The following is a 26,359-nucleotide window of genomic DNA, read 5'->3' as shown; positions in this document are numbered from 1 at the left end:
GCTTAGAGGCTTTCCATTACCATGTCTTCCAGATCACTGATCCATTCTTTGCATCCTCTAATCTACTGTTGATTATCCCTAGTGTATTTTTCATTTTAGTTATTGTATAGATGGATATTTTCTATCTCTTTGTTGAGGTTCTCCATGAGATCTTACATTCTTCTCTCCAGTCTGGTGAACATCTATATGATCATTATTTTAATCTCTTATCAGGTAGCTTGGTTACTTACTTTTCATTTAGCCCTTTTTACGAAGTGTTGTATTGTTGTTTTTTTTTTTTTTTTTTTTTTCATTTGGAGCATATACCTCTGTCTCTCCACTCTGCTTCACTATCTGTAGTTGTGTCTATGAATTAGAACAGTTACTTCTCATATGGCTGTCCTCTGTGTACACTGTGTGTCTGGTCAATTTGGCTGGTATGGCTTGAGGGTTCTGAGGCTTTCCTGGTGGGATGCCTAGAGCTAGAGTGTATGTGGGCCTGGGCAGTAATGGGGCTCTCTGTGCAGAGGATATCTGGAGAGTATAGCTGATATTGAAGTGGATGCAAACTGAGGTCTCTTGGGTCTCTCTTACAGTGGGTGACTTTGTGGGATCCCTGAAGCCCAAGTTCCATGTGGGCTGGTAGGGTCTGCTGAATCTCCATGTAGGGGGCATTCCAGCAAATGGGGCTGAGGTGGGACATGGGTTGGGGGACTTCTTGGGTGCTTCTGCAGGGGGTATCCTGGTAGGACAGCTAAAGCTGAAGAGGATGCAGTCCAGGTTTTCCTGGATTGCTCAGCATAGGAGGTATCCTGGTGGAGTAGCTGGAACCAAGGTAGGCTCAGGTCAGGGTGTCCAGGGGAGCTCTGCACAGGGGATACCTTGACAGGGTGACCAGAATCTAGGTGAAAATGGACTGAGGTTTCTTGGGAGGCTGGAGCCATAGTGATGTGGGCCTGTAGAATTCTGGGGGTGCATTGCATCTGTGTTACCTTGACACAACAGCTGGAGCTATAATGAGCAATGACTGGGTTATCTCAGTGTGCACTGCACAGGGTCTCCCTTCATGGGATAGGTAGGGCTCCAGTGGGTTAGGGGTCTGGGGCTCACTGAGGCCAGATAGGGCAGCCTGACCAGCTAGGGGAAGCCTGACCCTTCTCTCCTCCACACTATTAAGGTGGAAGGGGGTCATGGCACCTTCAAGCCCCTCCAATCCAGAGAGAGAGTTCCGTAACTTCTCTACCATTTGGCAGGGTACTAGGGATAGCTCCTCTATATTCCTGTAGCTCTTTTAAACCAAAGTTTTTTTTTTCTTTTTTCTATTCCACAGGTCAGATGAATCTGCTCATAATCCCAAAGTATTCTCCCTCCTGACTACATCAGAGGTGGGTGTTCTCTTTTTATCATGTCTTAAGCTCTCCTGCCATTCTCTGTGTGGTCTTTTATTGTGCTGAAGCTCTTCAGGTCAACTTTCAATTCTTCTTGTGGATGAATTGCTTTATAAACAAACATAGATTTGGTGTGTTCATGGAGGAGATGAGTTCAGGGTCTTTCTATGTTCCCATCTTGAACTGGAACCTTAGGTAGACTTCTAATTTGATTTCCCCAGTGAATGTCTCATAGATGGTTAATTTCATGAATGTAATGTGAATTTTTAATAGCTTTAGGAATTTTTATTTCTTTCTCTAAATACATAGTCCATAATTATACTATTTAATATATATATATATATATATGTGTGTGTGTATACACACACATATATGTATGATATAGAAACAGATACAGTTATATTGAGAGAGACATATTGTCAAAAACACATTCCAATCCACATGTCTCTAAAATATTCAGAAGTTCATTTTGAAAATGTTGAGTGACTGCTGGTTAATGCAGAGCCAAGACTAGAACACTTGGTCTGGTGTTATAAATACCTTGTCTTGAAAGGAGAAAGAGCAGCCCCCTTCAAAGAATTGCTATTGATTGTGTCTTTTCTTTGAATTGCTTAGAAACTGAAGTTGCTAGCAGAGATGTTATGAAGGATTTGCTGGAATCAACTTTGGTGAGATTTTCTTGGGAGAAATTTTGCAGCATATTTAATCAGGCGACCAAGAAACAACAGCTGCTTGTGTATGAAGCATCAGTAAAGCTGCTAAGATTTATATAATCTTTAGTGTTCAACAGATTGCTAGCATTTATAGGACAGTCAATGTATGCCTATGCTCATATGCAGTCATATAATGCTACCTTTCCCACTGCCTCTGAACAGAGCGGCTTCCTAAGAAAGAAATGCTTTGGGGAAAGATGAAATGAGGACTAGAGGAATTTGTGATCAATTTCCAGGAAAGTGGTGATAATAATTGCCCACCAGAAGGCAATGAGGATAGAACCTACTTGTAATAGAAAAAAAAAGTTATTCAATTTAGCCTGTATATAGGTAGACATCTATCACTATTAGCAGCAGAATCATTCCACTGACATTACTCCTTGTGGCAAAATCAATATAAAAATATTTATGTGCTGATATAAGTATGGGAATATTTCTAACTCTAGATGATTACCACTTTATTAAAAATCTGATGATTATCAAATGCCATTGGTTTTAATTTTCCCTAAATGTAACTAGTGAATTCATGCAAAGGAACTTTGAGATGTATACTTGAAGACATACAGAATTGTAAGGGTTCTTAGAACGTATTCAGAATCTACCCCATACATTAAGTAGGAGATCCTTGTGTTCAGCTGAGGTAAATCTGTTGACAAGAGCATGAACAGTTCCAGTGCTCTGGACTCTTGGTCTAGTACTTTCTCAACCATTTTCTACTGTCCTAAATAGAAGTTTCTCAGGGTAGCATTGCGGTATTCAAGAAAATAGCTCTTCTTGCATTCTAATCTTATATTCTATGGTTTCCCAGTGTACATATCTCCTCCCCAAGGAGACTATACTCATGCCCATCCATAAGGTCTGATTTTATACGGCTTCCCTTTCTTTTTGTTGATAATGCCCTACATTTTTCAAGATCCAAGTTGAATCCCAGCTATCCTGCCATTGGGACCTTGAGTTAAAATGATATCTACTTTATTCTAAGTTGATAGAGCATGTAGAGCCTAAGTCACCATGTAACAGCAGTTTTTACATTGCTTATTAGAGGCCATATCATAGAGTAGAAAGACCTTGGTCTTTAGAGTTAGGCAAGTATAGATTTTAATATCTAACCCTAACCTTTGACATATATATATATATATATATATATATATATATATATATATATATACTACATATTATTATATATATTAGTATCTATATATTAGTTTATAAGTATATTAGTATGTTAAGTGTGTATGTTAGGATTTTCTGCTTTTCTGTGGGAGTAAATAAATCCTTAAATCTCATCTCTTTATTGCAAGAAAGATTTATTTCTTGCTCATAATAAGTACAATGTGGATTGGGAAGCTCTTTCAAACAACATCTAAAGGATACAGGTTGTTCCCATCCAACTTTGTTTAGAAAAGACAAAGGTATGGAGGTGTCATACAAGCTCATAAAGGCCTATCTAAAATGTGGCTATTTTCATTTCAACTCACATATCACTGGCTAGCACTAGTCCTATGGCTTTGCCTGACTTCAAGTCACCTAGGAATTGTTTTCTAGGTGCGGGAAAGAACATGAAAACTGGATAGGGATGAGTGCTAATGATATCTATTACAAGAGTCATTTAAATTAGCTAAGATACACATTCTTTTTCTCAGAATAAAATGAGATAATAAAGTGCCCAGTATCCAGCACATAGAAGCTCAATAAATGAAAATTAATCTAATATCTTCTAAAAGAACTTTTTAAAAAAGTATATTTATTTATTTTGACAGAGAGAGAGAAAGAATGAGTGGGCAAGGGGCAGAGAGAGAGAGATCCCAAGCAGCTTTGTGCTGTGAGGCTGGATCCCCTGAACTGTAAGATTGCGACCTGGGCCAAAATCAAAAGCCAGCTGCTTAACAGACTGAGCCACCCAGGAGTCCCTAAAAGAGTTTCTTAAGGCCAATTAAATCTCACTTATTTGCCTCTTTGGTCCTGAGCACATACCTGGCTAAATATTACTAAGTTTAGAAATTAAAGCAGGATAGCAAGATAGCAATGTAAGAAAACCCTAAACTCACCTTCTCAACAGACATAACACATCTACACCTATTTATACAGCAATTCTTCTTGAAGAGCTGAGGGTTGACTGAACAGCTTCTGAAAAACAAATGATAGACCACACAGATAATGACAAAAAAGATCAAGATAGAGACACAGTTACAAAAGAAACCTGCACCTCTGACATTGCAAACCTCAGCAGGGAGGGATAATACTTTGGGACAATGAGCACATTCTTCTGCCCTGGGGCACAGGAAAAAAAAAACACATCATTTAAAAGGGCAACTAAAATAAAGGAATTAGTCCTATAACCCTGCCAAATGGAGAGGGAGCTGCTGGAACCCTCCTCTCTGGGTCAGAAGGGCTGGTGAGTACTGTGGTTTGTTTCCCCTCCATCTTGACAATGCAGATGGAAGCAGCGTCCAGGCACCCTAGCCAGTCTGCCATCTCAGTAAGTCACAGTACCCTGGCCCACACCAGTGCCAGCCATCCCACAAAGACAGCTGCATCCTGACATACACTGGGACACTCCTGGTCAGTGCTCACTATAGCTCCAGCTATCTCACCAAAGTGACACAGGCACAAAGCCTCCCTGTCCCCCAAACATCCCAGGTCTGTACTGCTTCAGCTCCAGATGAAGCCCTTGACAGGGGCACTCCCGTTCATAGAGCCCTGGGGCCACCCAGTCTGCATTGCTTTTACTTCAGTCACCCAGCCAGTGTCCTGTGTATATAGCAACCCGGAAACCACCAGTTCATGCCCATCTTGGCTCCAGTTGCCACAGAGGGTACCTCCAGCATAGAGCACCTCAGACTCCCCCAACAAGCTCCAGATGCCTCATTAGGGTGTCCCCTGAGCACAGCATCCCAGAACACTCCAGTTTGTACCCACTTAAGCTTCAGTTTTCCTTCTAGTTGCTCTTTGTGCAGAGAGCCCAGAGACTACCCTGGCCCATGCCCAATTCAGCTGTCCTGCCTGGGTGTACTTTGGAAAGAGCACTGGGATCACTGCAACCCATACCAACTTCAGCTCAGGCCATGTCATAAGGGCAATCCCAGAATGGAGTGCCCTGGGGCTAGCACCACCCCCAACCTATAGCAGCCACAGCTGTAGTCAACCAAAGTCATCAGACACATACAGCCTACACATGGGACAACCATATAGATCATTCTTTGAAGTTTAGGAGATATAGCTGTTCTACCTAATAAATAGGGGAAAAAGAAGACTCAAGCAAAATAAGACAGGGGCATATGCTCCAAATGAAAGAACAAGATAAAACCTCAGAAAAAGAACTAAATGAAAAAGAGATAACCAGTCTACCTGATAAGTAATTCAAAATAATGATCACAGAAATTTTGCAAGACTGGAGGAAAAGTAGATTCAACTCAGTGAGAACTTCAATAAAGAGAGAAAATATTTAAAATATTAATTAAAATAAATTAAATGAATAATTACCAGAGGGAGGCAACAGATTAGAGGATGCAGAAGAATGGATCAATGATCTGGAAAACAGGGCAATGGAATGTACACAAGATGAACCTTAAAAAGAAAAAAAAATAATTTAAAAATGAGGCTACATTAAATGATCTCTTGGACAACATCAAGTGAACAAACTAGGGGTCCCAGAAGGAGAAGAAAGGGGCAGAAAAGATTCAGGAAGCACTGAGAGCCCCAAACAAAATGAATCCAAGGAAGTATATACCATGACACATAATAATTAAAATCTCAAAGAGAATTTATTTTTATTTTGAAAGAGAGAGAATCCAAAGCAGGCTCTCATAGCCAGAGTAGATCTCAGGTTGGGGCTTGATCTTATGACTCTGAGATCATGACTTGAGCTGAAATCAGGATTTGGATGCTTAATAAACTGAGCCACCCAGGCACCCTTAAAGAGAGAATTTTTAAAAGCAGAAATACAGAAGCAACTAGTAACATACAACTGAAACCCCATAAGGCCATCAGTTGATTTTTCAGAAGAAACTTTGCACATTAGAAGGGAGTGGAATGATAGATTCAAAGTGCTAAAAAGAAAAAAAAAACACAAAAAACAAACAAAAAAACAAACCAAAACAAAAACTACCACTAATGATACTCTACCCAGCTAGGTTACCATTCAGAATTAAAGAAGGGATAAACAGTTTCCCAAACAAAAATTAAGGGAGCTCATCACTAAACTGGCCTTACAAGAAATGTTAAAGGAACTACTTTAAGTGTAAAAAACCATAATTTGAAAGAAAAAAATGTCATGAGTAAAAGCAAACATAGAGTAAAGGTAGTAGAACACTTTTAAAGCTAATACCAAGTAAAACACAACACACACACACACACACACACACAAATAACATGGAGTGGGGAGTATAAATGAAGTTCTTTTAGAATGTGTTTGAACCTAAGTTACCATCAACTTAATGCAGACTGCTTATATACATAGGATGTTACTTACATATGGACCTCATGGTAACCACAGACCCAAAACCTGTAATAGCTACACAAAAAATTAAGAGAAAAAATCCAGGAAGAACTCTAAAGAATCATCAATAACAAGGAAAGAGAGTGAGAGAAGAAAGGCACAGACAACTACAAGAACCAAAAAACAATGAATAAAATGGCAATAAGTACACAACTATCAATAATTACTTTAAATGTAAATCATCTAGATTTAAGGTTACTGTCCAAGATAGTGACATAGGAAGACCCTGAACTCAACTCCTAAATGGACATACAAATCTGCACATATTTATAGAGCAATTCCTCTTGAAGAAGTAGTGAGAGATCACTGAGCATCTTCTGCATAAGAAATTACATAAAAACCACATAGAAAATGGCAAGAGAGACAGAGACATAGTAGTAAAGGGAATAGAGGGCAGGTGTCTTCACCTTGTGAGAGGTTCCAGAGGGCCAGTGCACCCCGAGTGTGAAAGGAGGCTTTGTCCCCGCTGTACAGAGGTGGGTCTGGGGTGGGGGATATCGTCACCAGCGAGGTGGGTCTGGAGACCTCTGTGACCATGACTGCTCCGGTAGCTCAGCTGTCATCACTGCACTCAGCCCACAGAGTCCGACGGTGGCCATGCCCAGGGACCATACCCAGGACGTAGGTGATGTTACCAAGGTCTTAAGAGACTTCATCTGGCTTCAGAGTGGAAAAAAAAAAAACAACTATGAGCTTGAGAGCAAGAAGGACAGTCACTGTAGAAGCTACTGTTATAGCCCAGACCTTGCCCTCCTTTGCAAAAAGAACAGAAGAATCCTCCTGCACATCACTTAACCAGAACTGGACCCCCACAAACAACTGCCAAGCATTGAGATAATGTTTATAACTGGCACCATCAAGTCATCCCGTGCCAAGAAATGTTGCAGGCCACTGCACTCCCTTTGTTGAATAACCACCCTAAACCCCTTTACAAACCACCAGGCCAGGTAGCAACCTCAAAGTTGGTTTTTGGACAAGAGTCCAATTTCTCCCCAGGTTGCCAGCCTCGTAAATAAATCTCAGATTCCTTCCCAATCAAAACTTGTCTCTTGAGAAAAGATCTTTCAGGCAACTGTCAGCAGAACTTGGATTCAGTAACGCTTTCTTTGTACTTATCCCAGAAATTTGCTATAGACATAAAATTACTGATGAAATAATGTGCACCCAGCTCCCCGGGACCAATAGTAAAGTACATGGGGTGTGCAGTTTTGTATTGATCACAGAAATTTTTCAAAGACTATTCATTCATCGAGTTCTCCAGAGCAACAGAACCAATATACAGACAGAGAGAGGGAGAAACTTTCTATTTATTTTCCCCAATAATATTGGCTATAGTTAATAGAGACACAAGAGAGAAAGGGAGAGAGATTTTAAAGGAATTGGCTTGCAAAAATGTGGAGGCTATAAAGTCTAAGATCTTAGGGATAAACTGGAGATCCAGGGAATAGTAGATGTTCAGCTCTAGTCTTAAGTCCGTCTAGAGACAGAATTCCCTCCGTCTGTGGAATTCCTGACTGTGCCCTTCTGATCTGAAAATATATTGCATATTTTATCTAAAAAAATGGATGGAGCTAGAGACTATAATGCTAAGTGAAGTCAGAGAGAAACAAATATATTATTTCACTGATATGTGGAATTTAAGAAATAAATGAAGAAAGGAAAAAAAAAAAGAGAAACCAAAACACAGACTCTTAACTATAGAGAACAAATAGGTGGTTACCAGAGGAGAGGTAGATGGGGAATGGGTGAAATAGGGCAAAGGGACTAAGAGTACACTTCTCTTGATGAGCACTGTCCTATATAGAATTGTTGAATTACTATATTGTACACCTGAAATTAACATAACACTTTATGTTAACTATACTGGAAAAAATAAAGTAAAAAGGATGATATTTTGTCATTTGTGACAACATGGGTAGACCTCGATGGTATTACGCTAGTTGTAATTAGATAAAGACAAATGTTAGGGCACCTGGGTGGCTCAGTTGGTTGAGCACCCAACTTCGGCTCAGGTCATGATCTCACAGTTCAGTTTCTAGGTTTGAGTCCTGCATTGGGCACTCTGTTCTCAGCATGGAGACTGCTTCAGATCCTCTGTCCCCATCTCTCTCTGTCCCTCCCTCTACCTCTCCCTCTTTCTCTCAACAAATAAACATTAAAAAAAGACAAATATCATATGATTTCACATACATGTAGAATCTAAAAAAGTAAAACGAACAAACAAAAACAGAAACAGACCTATAATAGAGAGTACAAACTGTTGTACAGTTGTATGAAACAGTGGTAGGAGGGGAAGAGCACTGGGGGGGTACAGGCATCCAATTATGGAATGATTCATGAGGATAAAAGGCATGGTATAGGGAATATAGTCAATGGTATTGTACTATTCTTGTATGATGACAAGCTACACTTGTGCTGAGCATAGCATGACATATGGAATCACTATGCTACAAACCTGAAACTAATGTGACATTGTAATCAGCTTATAAAAAAATAAGTAAGCTTATTTAAAGATATTTAAGCTTTCAGGAAATTTCTCCCTCATACCAATCCTTGACTTGGTCCTATTTTTTCTTGAAATTTCTGTTGCTTTTTCCCAAGACATATCTGATTTTGAAATATTTTACTCAATGACTCCTACTTCTTTTTTTCTATCGTAAAGTCTCTTCCTAAGATTATGCACATAATTATATATTTTAGTTTGTATATACTCTTATCTGCCTACCTGGAAACCACATTGTGTATGGGCCATTCTTTGTATAAAATTTTGATGATTTTGATGATTTTGATACTCGAGGCTTGGAATCTCCTAAGCAGTCTATCTGCCCTAGTTCAGTGAAATGAGATTTTTTTTTTCCTTAAAGAAGACATGAATATTTCATGAAATACATAATCCAAATGTTAGGATTCTTAAATGCACTATATAGATAAGTGGGAAATCTGTTATAAATACAGTGAGGCTATGCACATATAACCGAATGTTATTTATACCTTGTACTCTATATACTTTGTTATATATACCTATGTTAAATCTCATTAAAAATCCAATTAATTAAATTTAAACTAGATTCATTGAACGATAAATTTGGTTCCATCTACATGTATCTACGTGTATCATTCTGTAATTTGGTTTTATCAATTTTAGCATAATAATAAAGGCATGGAAGAAAATTTAAAATAAAAGCAATTCACCATTAATCCATCCACTCTGATATAACTGTTTCAAGCTATTATTAATAATTTTAATTTTTTTCCAACTCTCTATTCCAAAGAAGAAATATTTTACATTCTGATTAGAAAGAGGCAGTGACTAGTTCATGGAGAACGTGATGTCAAAGGAAATTAGAGAAAACAGAGTGCATGTAAATTATTCTTTCTTGCTATCTTTACCTTTTCCATTTTTGGATCCTATGTCATCCATTTATTGAGAAGCTCCTCCACTGAAAAGGACTTGAAAATGTACAGGACTTTTATGATCTCCAAAAGAGGGAGCAAGCTTTAGCTTTTCCTTGGTAAATGGAATTCTTCTCTTACCTTTACTTCATCTTTTCTTTCTTCTTGCATCCTTTACTTGCTTGACTGGTAATATCACCATCTTTTTACCCCCTTTTGTCAATCATTTAATTAAATTTTTTTTTCTTTGAGCATTGTGCTTCAGACAAAATGAAGCACAGTGGAGAGAAGCACAGCACCAAAGAAAGTTAGACTTTAGTATTTTGCTGTTACAGTTTAGACTGAACATAGCAGTCCATTTAGAGGTAGTCATTCTAGCCATGAAGGGATATATTTCTCCATTTGGGCCAAAATATAAGGACATTTTCATAGCTTAGAGAAATTGCTTTGAGACTTTCCAGGAAATACACTATAAAAACAGAGACATTAACACAGAAACTGTAGTGGGACAAACCTTCAGTATTTCTGCTGAATAAAGAGCTCTTGGTCTCAAATCATATTAGTGATCACATTCAGTTCAGAATGACTGAGAGGTGATGAACAGGTCATGGCCAGAATCTGAGATCTCTTACCTATGTCAACAAACCCACGGTAGTTTATTTCAACATTTTCCTCTATGTGAAGGCTGTTTGCTCCAGATTCTTAACAGAGAAGTGGTAAAGCACTTACAAAAAATATTTCTAAATATATTGTTGAGGGCTGCTGAATTTTCTGCCCAGAATTTTCTGACCCTGACCTTCAGATCAGTAAGCCTTTCCAATATGAAGGATGCCTACTTATTTCAATAAAACAAATAGATCACATGGTTCTCCTGATTATATCCCTCCAAACTTCTGTCACACTAAAATGTACAGTCTCTTTACCTGATTCTGAAGGTTCCACAGTATTCAGCACCTGCCTGCCTCAGTAAACTCATCTCCCACCACTTTGTCCATTCTTCATCCACTCTGGTCAGAGTATCTTTCTAAGGTAGGATTCCAACTCATTGTTTTTACAGGATTTTCTGTTTTTGCACTGAAAGAGAAGCATCCTAGGGACCTTCTCAGTTTTGGCAAACTGTAACAATTCTAAGAGTTCTTGGAATTTACCTGGTTCCCTCTGGGTCTTTGCACTTGTGAGTCTCTCTGCTTAGAATGGTGTTTCCTCATATCCACATAGAATGTGTTCTCATTTGTTAACTTTACTCAAACATCACTTATTTTTTCTTTACCAGTAGATCTTAGCCTTTTCTCCTATCCCTTGCTATCCCCTGAATCCATCCCTCTCTTGCCACTTTTAACACCTATTGCTATATGAAATTGTGCTGTGTTTATGTTTATTTATTGTTGGTTTCTTCTATGAGGAAACAAATCCAGTGAGTTCAGGGACTTAGCATATTTTGTTCACCTCTGTCTCCTGACATGTAGAAGAGTTCTTTGAACTTAATAGGTATTCGACAAATATTAGTTGACAGAATAAGTAAATAAAACTTGAGAAATTTCATTTGTAAATTGGTAGCAAAATTTAGCTTCTTGTTCTCAATTTACTTTCTAAATGTTTTGTTATAAAGTTGGAAAAATTACATAATTTTCAACAAATAAGAAACAAGAAATATTCAGAACATTATCTCCCAAAGAGGTAACTGGTAGAAATCTTTCACAATTTTAGAGTGTAAGGAATTCACAAATTTCCTATGTGCATAATATTTCTCCCAAACTTTTTGCCATGCTGGTAGAATGAATGACCTTTATTATATGATATTTCTGAGATTATAAATGGCAATAGTGAAGCCATTTAAGGCATCAACACTGTATCCAAAGTCAGTCTTTCATTCTGAGTCATACTGTGACCAGAGAGAGGGGTGGGGAGTGGAGAGAAAAGAAAAGGAATAAAGAAAAAAGAAAAAAAAATCCCATCACTTGTAACTGAGTGGAAGGACCTGGAGGAGATTAGTGAAAGAAAATTACATAAAGATACTTTGTTCTAAGTGCCTTGGAAAATTTCCTTTAATTGCAAAGCTGGGATCCTGATAAATTGATTTTAAAAATGTGGTAATGGAAGCAATTAATCTCTTCCTCCCCAGTGGTACCATAGCAATTGGTATTGTGCCTTTATCAGAGGACTTAACAATCTATCTTGAATAAGAGATACTTATAGAGGCTCTTCTTCATCCAATAGGTTGTATAGCCCATGGACTCTGATTCACTGTGTGTACGTGTATGTATATATAAAATTTGTTTTTGTTTTTTTGCTATGGCATTTATAACTGAGAGGCCCTAAGTGGTCAATAAATGGTTGAGTTGATAAGAGTAATTGGAATCAAGGAGAGAGAATAACATCTATATCAAAAAGAGGAGAGAGTGTTTGTTATATTCCCTCCTATTTTCCTTATTTAGAAAGAAATAAAAGCAAAACACAACACAACACAACAAACAAAAAAAAAACAAGCTTTTGAGACTTCTGGGTTTATAGGCAATATTTAAGAGAGAGTGGCAGGGGATTTGAGTCATTAAATAAGTGGCTTCAAACGTTTTCACCTATTACCCGGAGTGTATGATGTATTTCCATTTCTGTATATATTTGTTTGATACTCCATTTTGGCAATATTTAATGTTATTTTTAAAATATTTTTAATGTTTATTTTTGAGAGAGAGTGAGAGGGACAGAGTGCAAGCAGGGAAGGGGCAAAGAGAGGAGATAGAATCTGAGACAGGCTCCAGGCTCTGAGCTGTCAACACAGAGCCCAATGCTGGGATGGAACTCATTGACTGCGAGATCATGATCTCAGTCAAAGTCAGATGCTTAGCTGATTGAGCCAACCAGGTGCCCCAATTTTGCCAGTATTTTAAACTTATTTATGCATTAGATGTGTAAAAAAAATGCTCTCTTTCAGTTGAGGTTTCCCTATCAGTGAGATTAAGCTTTTCCAATTTATTTCTCTTTTTTTTCTGTAAACTATATTTTCATATATTTTGCCTTCTGGGAGGATTGTCTGTTTTTCTACTGATTTGAAAGAGCTCTTTATGCATCCTGGATATTTATCCAGAATGTTAATGATGTCTATGCTAACCTATTTTTAAAAATTATTTTTGTTCAGTTTTATGAGGGCAAAGGGGGTAATGTATTTCTTGGATGTTTTTGGATTTTGTATCTTTCTTAAGGAAGCCCTTCTCTACTATAAAATTATAATATATTCTCTTATTATTTCTCACAATATTTATGTAGTTTGGTTATAGCTCTTTGATCCATTGCAAATTGAACTTGATATGTGTCTGAATTACAGTTTGACTTTATTTTCCAAATAAAAAGCAAATTATCTGCACATGATTTAATAGTCAATCTTTTGCTAAGAAATTTGAAATATCATGGATCAGTCTATCCTGTACTAATAATACAATTTCTCTCTCTCTCTTAACCATTGATAGAAGTGTATTGAATATACTTAAAGATTTTTCTTCCATTTGAACTGAAATAAGTTGTTAATGTTATAAAATTCCTTTTAGTATTTTGATGCAAATGCACTAAAATCATCAATTACTTTGGGAAATATTTCTGTCTATAATAATACATCTTCCTGTTCATGATATTGGTATGCTATTTAATTTCTTTGATATTTTATTTGACAGTTTTCTTATTGTTAGCCTTGAGCTTCTTATATTAGGTGTGTTCCTATACATTTTATTCTTTATTTTTTTGATATTGCAAATACGGTATCTTTCTGTCCATGACTTTATTTTTAAAATTTGGTTACTTTTGGCACATAGAAAAATTATTAATAAAAAATACATGTTGAACATTAATGTATCCTTTTTACTGAATTTTCTCATTCATTCTTATAGATCTCTTAGGCGACTTTCTTGTTTTATAGGTAGATAATCATATATGCATGTAGTCAGTTTTGGCTCTCCCTTTCTCTTATTTATAACTCATTTCTTTTCCTCTTTCTCTTTCACCAACTTGGTCAGCTGATATCATACTGAACAGTAGTGGTCATAGCAGGCAAACTTGGCCTGTTCCTACCAAATTGTTATCTGTGTAATAAATATTTATTAACCCCCTACTGTGTGTCAGAAACAAGTTCCAGTCATTAAACAAAACAATAAAAATTCCTGCATTAATAAAACATATTATCATAGGAATGATGCACAACACAGAATATGCACAAAAATACATAAATTAGAGAAAATATTAGAAGATGAAATTAATATGGTTAAAGAAAACCCAACACAATTGGAGGGGTTAGGTTGTAGTAGGGTGGTGCAGGATAGATCTCAGAGGAAATGATATTTTAGTAGGGCCCAAAGGTGGTAAGAGAGTTAGCCATGTGGAAATCTGGAGAAAGAACATTCCAGGCAGAGAGAATGCCAGTGTAAAGGCCCTGGTATGAGAGCCTGCCCAGTGCATTTGAACACCAGGGAACAGGCTAGCATGGCTGAAGCAGAGTGAGCAACAAGGAGAAAAGGAGATGAGGTTGGGCAGGTCATGGGGGCAGATAACACAAAGCTGTGGAGAAAAGGACATTGGCTGTAACATGGTATGGAGTGGGGAACCACTACAGTGTTTGGAGAGACAGATGACATTATCTGACTTACATTTTGAAAGAATCACCCGGTTGTTATTTGAAGATTTGGTGATAAGGACAAAACATTTTGTAAAATCAGGGAGACCACATAGGAAGTTATTTAATAATGCAGGCAAAATATGCTGTAGGTCATATGAAAAATGGCCAAAGTATGGATATATCTTGAGGTAGAGTACACAAGATGTCCTGCTGGCTCAGCAGTAAAATGTAAGAGAGAAGACTCAAAGCTTTATCTTAATGTCACGTTTTTCTTTTTCCTTCCACAACTCGAAGTTTGGGTTTCAATAAACTGAGATTATGCAAGTTTGGAGGTGGGACAGAAGTTCATTTTTTGTTATGGTGAATTTGTGGTGACTGTGGACAGCCAAATGAAATGAAATGGTTGGGTGCATGGGTCTGCAGTATAGCTAGGGATACAAAATTGGAACTCATCAGCAGACATCATGATCAGAACTGTGAATACAAATAAATTCTTCTAGTAAGTGCAAGTAGGAAAGAGAAGAGACCCTGGAAATGAGTTATGAGGCATCCTAATGAGTAAAAGAGACCGAGAGGAAATGGTCAGGAGGTAGAAGAAAGCCAGCAGAATGTGGTATTCTGGAAGCCAAGTGAACAAAGTGTATCAGTGTGCAGGAGGGTCAACTCTGTCAAATATTTTTGATTTGAGATGTACTCGAAATTTAAAATCCCTATTTCAAAAGCGACTTTATCATTCTTTTTTTACAGAAACTTCTCATGGCATAGAAACTGCCAGCAGCCAGATGAAGACACCTGTCCCTATCTGCATGTGGAGTCATAAGCAGTCATTTCCTAGCTTGGCAGCACTCCTTCAAGTGACATTTCCAACACCACCTAGAGAACCAGGAAATTCAGTCAGGCAGGCAGCACCAGAGGTGGGCCTGATCAAGTCCCTGTTGGCAAATTCTTGTTCAAGAAATAAGAAAAAGGGGAAGACCCTGGACATAAATCCCAACATGCTATAGAGAATTTTTTGGAGGTAATTGCTGATTTGCAAATAGGCAAAGTTTTTAAGCTTTGACTTGTTTAGAATATGGAAGAAAATAATAATAATAATAAAAAGGACAGTCTTATTTCTTTTATAATTACCCACACAGAATGAAGAGAACTGAGGAAATTAATCTTAATGACCCAAACCCCTCCCCTCTAGAAACATACTTTCCCTCATTGTATGGGTATTTCAAATAATCAGATCCCCAAAATGGCTTCTAGTTCTTCTCCTTTTCATGGCTAGGTAGCTTTCCTCTTTCTCTCTTTTTTTACTTCCTTCCTTTCTTCTTACAAATAATTATTGAATACATAGAATATTACAGGCCCTTAGGATACATCAGTTAACTTTATAGACATTGTCTTTGCCTTCGTGGAACTTAGTCTGGTTGGGGGATCAGGCATCAAATTAAAATTTACACAAAGTGTTATATAATTGCAGTAATTTCAGTAATAATAAATATAGTACTATATTATATTAACTTTTAACAAGTCTGTAAGTTCAGGGAAGGCTTTCCCAAAGACAACAATATTCATTGTTGAGACTAAAAGGATAAATAATACACAAAGCAATCCCAAATATAGAAGCCTCCCAGAAAATGGAAAGACAAAGAAAATGAACAAAACAATCTCTAATATAGTCTAGATTTAGACCCATAGTCAACATTATATCAACGAGAAAGTGATGCTCTTTCTACAATCTCTTTTTGGAATCCTATTCCTGAAGAGAAGAGACTGCTGTTAAATACCTGAAAAAATGTCATCACTATTAACAGATAACCTAAATGTATTTGTAATCCAGAGCTTAGATGATCTGTATAGCTAAAAGAACAAATACCAGCAAATAATACCCAAAGGGGTGTTAGAAAACATATATTCTGTCCAAACTGAATTATTTGCATCCCCAGCATGGAAGTGTATTTATTAGGGTATAAGTTTGACTGCCATGACAGAAACTCAAAACAATAGAAGCTTAAACATAGTGGAAGTTTTGTTTTTCTCTCTACTAACCACCTGAGTATAAGAATACCAGAATTAGGATGGTAGCTCCATGGTGTGAAGGCACAGTCTTCTTATATCATGTTGTTTTATGCTCTCTAGAATGTTGCCCTCATCTGCATGTTTCAAGATGACTCATAAGAAAGGGAAAAGAAGTTAAAGAGAAGTACATTCCCTTTTAAGAGGCACAACCCAGAATTTTCTGATGTCATTTCTGCTCTTAAATCATGACCTAGATGGACCTAGTCACAAGGCCACACCTAGCTTTGGAAACAGTCATTATTCTGGGTACTCATATGCCCAAGTGAAAAATATGAGAAAGAAAATGATATCAGATAATTGGGAGAAATGCATATACCACCACAATGACAAACATGAAAAACATTATGATAACCCAAAGGATATAAGAATGAGTTAGGCTAGTTTCCTGACCTGAAGGATGCCAGGAGCCAATGGTTGGGAGAGGCAGCAGACATGCACTAGAGGAGAGGTAGATTTTAGGGATGAGGAAAGGCCATACATTGATTCTCTTTGGGGAATTATCATAGAAAAGGTAACAGCTAAGTTGGGTTCTAAATTATGTGTCAGATTTCAACAGGAAGAGAAAGGTAAGAACCCTTCAGGAAGAGGAAACCATGTTACAGCAACTTCCTTGATGGATCTACATGAGCTTAATATGCTTGTTGCTGTATCCACACGTTATCTTTAGTCAGATGATTTAAAGAATAATCTTAATTACAAGTCTTAGTCAAAGTAATGAGTATTATCCATTTTAATGCAAAAGTGAATTGTGAAAGTTTTTGAATCATAACTAGTGCATTCCTGAGTGGTGAGATCCCGCTTGATAGACCTAACAAAATGATGAAGGCTGAGATTCTTCTTGGAAGTGTTAATCCACAAAGTATGTAGCCATAAACATGCCTTTTCCTTTTACATTCTAAAGACATCCACAAAGTAAGGTAAACAGTGAAGAAGGATCTGTAAAATAATCCATCTCAAGACTATCACAACTCATAAAAATTGAGTTAACTAAACTCTGTCCAGATGAGAAAATAGCAGTCATAATTTCCATGAGTATATGAATTTATGGTTTTAAAAGAGTGTACTTTACATACATTGTCAGTTAATACTTAATATAAATCTATGCTATAGGTACAGCTGGTATTATTATTTCAATTTTAAGAGTGACACAACCAAATCTAAAAGATATAAAGATATAAATATCAAATAGGAAGAGTTTCAGAGATGAGACTCAAACCCAAGATGTAACAAGAACATGTATTTACTGTTGTGGGAAGATAAAATAATTGTCCATGCATGTATTCTCAGGTGTAGGGCATAAGTCAAAACTAAACATAAAGGGTTAAATGCTAATTATCTAAATACATTCCCATTAGCTCTTTCCTAATCTTGCCATCATGAAAGAAACACAGGTGGAAAAGTAATTTAAACAGACTGATGTATTTCCTGAGAATTCTAGAAAATTTGGGACCACTCTCTTATCAGCTTATGTGTAGGTTTTCCCAAGAATTACATGCTAGAATAGCCTGGTGTGAAATTTATTCTATAAGGGGATTGTTTAATAATTCAGTTTAATCATATTTGTAAAACTGTGTTGATGCAAAAGGCTATTAATAGAAATGTAGTAATACTCCATCAAAGCACTAAATCCAATTAATTGGAGATAGTCTATTATGGTCAATTAATTAAAAGTCTCAACTTAGAATGTTTCAGTAAAATATCATTTCTATAATATTTTAGTAAACAACAATGTGCAATCAAATTGGAAAGTCTGCTGGGTATATTTTAACAAAACTTTTGAATTTGCAGTGTATACAAACAATGCTTAAAGGTTATTTAAATAAATGTTCTATATTCTAATATAACATATCCATTTGCTTAAGAAATCATTATTCCTGGGGCGCCTGGGTGGCGCAGTAGGTTAAGCGTCCGACTTCGGCCAGGTCACGATCTTGCGGTCCGTGAGTTCGAGCCCCGTGTCAGGCTCTGGGCTGATGGCTCAGAGCCTGGAGCCTGTTTCCGATTCTGTGTCTCCCTCTCTCTCTGCCCCTCCCCCGTTCATGCTCTGTCTCTCTCTGTCCCAAAAATAAATAAACGTTGAAAAAAAAAATTAAAAAAAAAAAAAATAAATCATTATTCCTTAGATACGTAATTATTCCAAAGATGAATTTTTTAGCCAAGGCAAAAGTTTATAATTTAAATTACTAAAATGAGTGAAGTTATCATGTGTTGAAGCCAGCACACATCGTGATGGCTTTGAAATATAATTACTAATGGTAATAGCTACTGTCACTGAACTATAGATGCCCCCACATACAATATATATGCTTATGTATTTATATTAATCTCACAGCAATACTGAAATGCAGGCTTTATCATTCCCATTTTACAAAAGTGAGTGCTGAGGGCCAAAGAGATTAAGTGACTTGGCTAAAAATCCCATAGTTTATAAGTAAGGGAAATGCAATTAATCCCAGGTCTGTGTAATCTATAATTCATGTCTTTTCCACTATATCATTATTTCTATGTATGTGTGTGACTGTCTGTAGGAAAAGTACCCTCACAAGAACCTCTGTGTTGATAGCTGTGTTCTATTTCTTGGCTCAGGTGTAATTACACAAGTGTCTGCATTACAGCTATTACTCTGTATCTTTTTTTAAAATTTGCCTTTGCCTCTCTTTGTGAGATACAACAATAAAATGATAAAATAAATATTGTGTCTTTTAAGGGTAAGATCATTGTGACAGAGCAATTTATATATATGTTGGGTTTTGGCATTAATCTATTTCTAAGTAAATTGAGGTTGGGGCCTCAATTTACAGTAAGTTGTTGGCTATAGAAGTAAGGCAGAGCACTGTGAGAAGATCCAATTTGTGTTAATTTGAGGCATGGAGATCTAGGGTGGGGAAAATGGGGAGTGAGTGAAAAAGGAAAACATTTATTTCAGTGATATGGATCTAGGTGCATTAGTATTCATTTAATCCTCAAAACAACCATTAACAGTGGTTATTATAATGCCCATTTTATAAGAGTTCAGTACATTTTCCAAAAATGATTGGCTAAATGTTGATTTGCATATAGATGTGCCTGACAACTGAGTCTGAGTAGTTACTGAGGAGCAAAGATTCAACAGTTAAGAGCAGTCACATAAACTGATGGGGTGAGCAGTAGTCACTGGTCCTAGAGTTATCCATACTGCATTCCGTTTTGGTAATTTACCCACCAGGGATCTGAAATTTTGTCTAAAAGGGATCAGAAATACCCATTATCTGGAGTAGCAAAATGGGATTAAAACACCAGTGGCAGAAAGGTTGGCTGCAGAAGGATGACAAGAAAGAGAGTCATCTCTATGTGGGCTGCCACGGACACGAGCTGGAGTATATTGAGCATTTGGGTCAACTGTTCTATGACCAGATCTAATCCAAACTTTTATCTCATTGGTCACTTCAGTTAACGTCCCTGAAAGTTAGCTTCTTCTTTATGTAAAAAGAGGAGATGATTGCATGTAAATATACTTCGGACAATGTAAAGAACTTGAAAGACACTAGACATTCTTATTTGGGGATTACAGCACTCAATTTGCAATAGGGCCAGCCATGTTGACTATACCAGTATTTTTCTTTCCTTTTGTTAAAATTTTTAAAATATTTATTTTTGAGAGAGAGACAGAGTATGGATGGGGAAGAGAGAGAGGGAGACACAGAATCCGAAGCGGACTCCAGGCTCTGAGCTGTCAGCACAGAACCCAACGTGGGGCTCAAACTCACCATGAGGTGATGACCTGAGCTGATGTCGGACGCTTAACTGACTGAGCCACCCAGGTGCCCCACTAGTACTTTTTTCCTTTTTTAAAAATTTTTTTTATTTATTTTTGAGATAGAGACAGAGCATGAGCAGGGGAGGGGAAGAGAGAGAGGGAGACACAGAATCTGAAGCAGGCTCCAGGTTCTGAGCTGTCAGCACAGAGCCCAATGTGGGGCTTGAACTCACAGACTGTGAGATCATGACCTGAGCTGAAGCCAAACGCTCAACCAACTGAGCCCCCCACTAGTACTTTTCTGATTGAGATTCATTTCCCTTGTGACTTCTGTCCCAGTTACATAGGATAAAATAAAAGGAAAATGGGATTGCTGTACCTAAATTAACTTGGGAGCAATCTTGCTGAAATGCACACACAGGCTAAAATGAAGAGTAGAAATAATAAAGTGTTTGAAAGCTAAGTTTCTGATTTGTACCCAGCCTTCATTCACTTTCTGCACAACACCAGTTTGATTTAGTTCAGGTTTATTGAGTCTTAATTTGGGGAATGAATTTCTAGTTAAGAATCCAACATAATTGGCAATAGGTTATTTATTTCTCTGACCTATTCCTGCTCATAATTTGTAGTAGTGGTTTTCCTTACTAGAATAGGATCATTTTACAATATTTATATGCATCGTAGCTTGTTGTAGACAAGGTGTAAATAGACTTCCAGGAACATCAACTGAGGGGAAAATAAATATGGAGTGACCATCTTAAATATTTCTCTCATCACAGGAAAGCTCTAGACAAAGGAGAGTGACTGCAAAAATGGTTATGTCGTTTGCTACTTCCCTTTGACTCATTGCCTGTGGAGAATAACCTTGCAATATGACTAAGATGTCATGAAATAAAGTTTAGAAAGTTATTTAAAACACCAACTGGACAGTAAGCTGAAGGCCATAAACACAGATACTTGGAGAACAAATTTGCTTTTTGAATCAGAAGCGAGTCCAAGTACACTGGGCCCTCTGAAGCATCTCTAATATTTACACAGTAATCTGATTTGGGAGCCTCCTTGTTTTTTCTCTTTTCCATTGATTTAGTCACCTACTGGCAACTTCATAAGCTCCAGAAGGGGTCAGAATCCCCCCATGCCCACCCCGTGTCAAAGCAATTTGTGCCGATATTACAGAGAATCAAGATGGAAAGACTTCTTGGTGCAGCCAGTACACTCCCAGGGAACTGGGGGAGCAGACTGTTCACCATGATGTACTTTCTATTCCTCTGTGCAACCTGGGTTCATATTCTCCCTGGGGGGCTGGTTGAATCACCTTCTTGGAAAGAGTCATCATTTTGATAAACTTTCCTGCCAGGAAGTTTTATTTTCAACCAACATTTTGTGCTCTTCATTTTCTGGTTAAGTCTCCTTAGACTATTCTTTGTGGCCTGGGGAAAAAGGCTGATTTTCTTAATCATTATCCATTCTAGATAGATCTGAATTTAAATTTGAGGTATCATTTTGCCTCTTCTGTGCTTCAACCTACTGGCATGCATTTCCTATGTAACATGGCTTCCCCTTAGTTTAGTATTTGAGTATGGTTCTCTTGGTAATCAATTCTAGTATCCTTTTAAGTGAAATCCAAGTTTCTTGAACTTGGTATTGCCAAAGATGTATGGGGTTATATTTTGGTTATTTCCTTAATAAGGTGGACTTTGCAACAACAGACCCTGTGTCTGCTTCATTGCTTTCTCACATGCTAAGTGTCCCTTACCTCCTGGACATCTCCATTATTATTTATGGTAATAATGAACTATCAATAATATTAACAATTATAATTATTAATAATAATTAAGGATGCCAGATTTGCCTTTCATTTAGGATGATCTCTTCCATAAGGCATAACATAATAATAAGTTGATTCATTTTCACTATCCACACATTCTCAGGATAACAAATCACATTAGAAGAAGTTCCATTACTTTTGGGCCAAGAAAGAAGTTTAGAGAGTGGCACAGCTAACTTAAAGAGAGCTCCCACTATGTGCCAAACCCAAGGAACTGAGGATTCAGTGGTAAGATATACAGTATCTCATGTCATTTAATCTTCTGAATCATTCAAGCTGGTTATTATTACCAACTTTCTCCCCATTCTTTCCATCTTATAAGTGATGAAATTGAGCCATTGGTTTGAGACTTTCAGAGGTTAGAATAGATTCTAGATCTGCCTTATTTCAGACCGAATTCTATTATACCACCAGGTCAGCAAAACTGGAGTGGGATATGTCTCTAACCTTCCATGGGTTCCATGTATTTATCCATGCTATGCTTTCCTTCATTTCCCACCTATTTCCATATGTTTAGAGGTCCCCTGAGCAATCACTGCACCCAGATGCTATATGCTGCTCTGAGGTCCCTTGCCATTTTGTCATTCTTCCTACATTTCAGACTTCATCACAAAAGTAACACCAAAGGTTTTAAAGGGAAACCACAGCAATATTTGGGTCTTATATGTTAAGGATAAACTCTGCTTATACCCTTTGCTAGTATGATTCAGAGGAACTACTTCTACCAACTCAAAAAGAGATATGGAACAGAAACCATGGCTAATAAGCACCAGTCAGTGAATCAGAATCTCTGGGTTCTCCATCTGGATTGTGTGGCCAGGGAAAGTTTCTCTACTTCCCTTGGTCTCAGGTGAGGTGCTTTGATTATATTATTAATAATCATAGATCTTCCCTGAGTAACTATCTGTCCCTGTGGTCCTAGACCTGTATCCATAATACAGAAAGTACAGTCAGAAAATTTTATTGAGGCCAATAGATTTGCCAACTAACAGGTAAGGAGAGAAAGTAAGTAAAACAAAAATGAGCATGGAGGAATAGTCCTTAACATTTTGGCACAAAACTAGAAAGACTATCTCCTTTCCATTTTCCTAGCGCTCCCTTCCACAGTACTTGAAGAAACAGCTCTCATTCTTTCAGCCACTCTGGGATTGGTAACCAAGGAAGAAACAGAAGAAAAAGGTATTGGTATTTCTCTTTTGTCCACGGTAATAATAGCTTTTGAGAGTTTTTTTGTTTGTTTGTTTTTGTTTTTGTTTTTGTTTTTTTTTGTTACCTTTGTCAATTCCGTCATTTTGTTATTGAGTTATTATACGCTTTTTATCATAATAGGCATTGGGATGAGTTTTGTGGGTTTTGTCAAGTAATGGCACTAGTTGTAACTTAAACTCAAATAAAATTTCTCAAGCTTGTGATGTGTTTCTGCCAACATATCCAACTTAGATTCAGAATAAAAAAGATCAGACAAATTTGATAAGGCAGTCATGATCACAGGTAGACATTAGAGAGGAATCAACTTTGCTTTCTTGCTTGAACGTTCAAGTCTTTGACATAAATTGCAAGAGGAAAAACTACACAGACCTAGGAAGGTTTAGCAGAAATTTGTTAGTGGGTACATGTGCCTCCTTTAAACTGTTTAGTTATCCTACATCATGGGAAGCCACTGGAAGGTTTGGTTGTATATATATAGAAATATATACAAATACAAATTTATTGTATGTCTGTCTCTATATCTAAACCTACATTTATTAGTGAAACAGTAAAAGAAAAGATAATCCTGCAATAAAGGGCTAAAGCCAAATTTGTCACACTGTTGAGGGGCTTTTTTGTCATTTGAATCATCCCTGAATGACCTGTGTACAAATTACTAAACCCTAAAGAGTTAAAAGTGTTTGTTTCACAGGAAATTGGAAGAAATTTATGTGCGCAAGTGAAGCTGAAAGGTCGAATGTGTGACTCACATCTATTGACAGATGGAATGAGCATAACATAAGCAGACAGTGACTAGAAAACAAGCCGGTTGTGTGAAAGTATTTTTAGAGACTAATTTCTACCCAGCTGTGTCATCTATGAATGGGAGAAGTTTGAGAAAGTTACCTAGGGGTGTTTGAGCTCAATCAAGTGAAAGTTAATGATACTGATTTGGCTTAAATATTCACTTCAAACTTTGATGTGCAAATGAAGCTAGTTTTTGAACTAATTTTCAGGGATGTTAGATTGTTCTTTTATCAAAATGACATAATCCTATATATTAGGACCTCATTTTAGTGTGGAAACCTGAGGTCAAGAGTCCATAAGTCTTTCCCCCATTTGGAATGATACCAAATGGTAGATATAGTATAAAAACAATGTCTTCTGGCAACTAACATAATAGCCAAGTGTGTGACCTCTCAAGTCAGACTTTGTGGTGTGAATTCCAGCTCAGCAATTTAGCAGATACACGATTTTGGACACTTGCACATTTCTGTGCCTCAATTTCCTCTCCTTATCTATTAAAGGTGAATAATAATATATGTTTCTCACATCCTATCCCAAATGACACACTCTTTTCTAGGTCGAGGGTAAAAATCCCTGTTCTCATGCAGCTCACCTCTTAGCTGAGGAGGGATAGACAATAAACAAATGAATATGTAAGAATATGTAAGGTAATGATAGGTGCTATGGAGAAAATAAAGCAGGGAAGTGCTTTATTTATGAAGAGTGGTATGTAGGGGGCTGTTCCAGTTTTCAGTCATTTTGAGGAACCGATACATGCTAGGTCAAGTAACAGTCAACTCCATGGAATTAATATTTCTCTCTTTGGTGAGTGTATTTTAACCCCCAGGCAATAATAATTGATTAAAGGATGAGAACATAAAACCAAAATGCTCCAATCTATGTGAATTCCAGGAGTTATACAGGAGATACTGAAAGGATTCTGGGAAATCTGAATCTGGAATAACTCATGCTGAATATTTTGGCAGCCACATTAATACCTTGCAGAACTTGAAAATAAATGCAAAATAGAAACAAAACAGAGTCAAAAATAGAGACTATATACTTATAATACCTTTTGCGTTTCCACCTCAAGGCCTATCTACCTTTTGCATTTTTGATTGTATAAGGCAATAGTTGCTCTTTATTGATTATTTTAACTCAAGTTGTGTTTTCTGTCATTTGCCACCAAAAAAGTCCTCACAAATGTAATTGCAGTGAGGGTTGGCACAATTCCCTGGCAGATAGAACATGCATCTCAATCTTGCCAAAGAGATAACTGATATTACCTGTAAGGTAATGGATTTATTTTCCCAAATAGGTCGATCTATAGTTTTGGTGAAACTTCTCAGTTTTCCACCCTGGATCCCTCAAGTTATACCAATAGTCATGTAAACTTATAGCAGACTCTAAAATAAGAAAATGTTTGTGCTAAAGGGGAACTAAAATTACTAAGTCCAACACTCTCTTGTTTTGGATAAGAAAATCAAGACTTAAGGGGCGCCTGGGTGGCACAGTCGGTTAAGCGTCCGACTTCAGCCAGGTCACGATCTCGCGGTCCAGGAGTTCGAGCCCCGCGTCAGGCTCTGGGCTGATGGCTCAGAGCCTGGAGCCTGCTTCCGATTCTGTGTCTCCCTCTCTCTCTGCCCCTCCCCCGTTCATGCTCTGTCTCTCTCTGTCCCAAAAATAAATAAACGTTTAAAAAAAAAAGAAAGAAAAAAAAAAGAAAATCAAGACTTAAAAAAATGGAGAGATATAAAGGTACTTTGTAGCAAAATATACATAGGCTCTCTTGATACTTAAGGTCCACAAATGGGTTGCTTTTTCCACTGCGGTATTAATTCTGCCTCCATTTTCTCCCATACTCACCCCACCATCACAGGAATGTGTGATGGTATTCCCTTTGCTGAATTCTATTTCCATAGGAGTAGGAACTTTGAAGGGGTAACAACATGAGTACCCACTGCAATCACTATTGTTACTTGTCACTCTATGTTTTGTAGTATAGTCTTAGTGCTGACTTCCCTAGTAATGTACTTCTCCATGTGACCTCTTTACTGGATTAGCAATCAGTTACACCTTCTTACACTTTATGCAAGAGAAAGTTTTAAAAGTCCCCTGATTGTTCTTTGTTGCTGATTATGTGGTTTAGGAAACTCATCCAGTTTCTAAACAATATGATGTTT

General features: G+C 37.3%; 2 long non-coding RNA genes across 4 annotated transcripts in view; one reads left to right on the top strand and one right to left on the bottom strand.

The window, feature by feature from the left end:
• The window catches only part of LOC123380555, a 31,136-nt gene extending 23,821 nt beyond the window's left edge, over positions 1 to 7,315 (bottom strand). The window contains exons 1-2 of one of the 2 annotated variants that reach the window (XR_006586484.1): positions 6,986 to 7,315; positions 4,129 to 5,647 (exon numbers count right to left, since the gene is read on the bottom strand). This is a non-coding gene — a long non-coding RNA (uncharacterized LOC123380555). The remainder of the gene's footprint in view (positions 1 to 4,128; positions 5,648 to 6,985) is intronic. The other variant, XR_006586485.1, reaches the window with a different exon arrangement.
• Positions 1 to 17,809, top strand: part of LOC109492071 — a 421,929-nt gene extending 404,120 nt beyond the window's left edge. For both annotated transcript variants that reach the window (XR_006586482.1, XR_006586483.1), the window contains exons 3-4: positions 1,310 to 1,364; positions 15,319 to 17,809. This is a non-coding gene — a long non-coding RNA (uncharacterized LOC109492071). The remainder of the gene's footprint in view (positions 1 to 1,309; positions 1,365 to 15,318) is intronic.
• Positions 17,810 to 26,359: the final 8,550 nt, after the last annotated feature.

This window comes from Felis catus, chromosome D1 (assembly GCF_018350175.1).
Source record: "Felis catus isolate Fca126 chromosome D1, F.catus_Fca126_mat1.0, whole genome shotgun sequence".
Taxonomy (NCBI): domain Eukaryota; kingdom Metazoa; phylum Chordata; class Mammalia; order Carnivora; family Felidae; genus Felis; species Felis catus.
The sequence above is the reverse complement of the archived record's forward strand: the minus strand, read 5'-3'. Positions and strand labels throughout refer to the sequence as shown.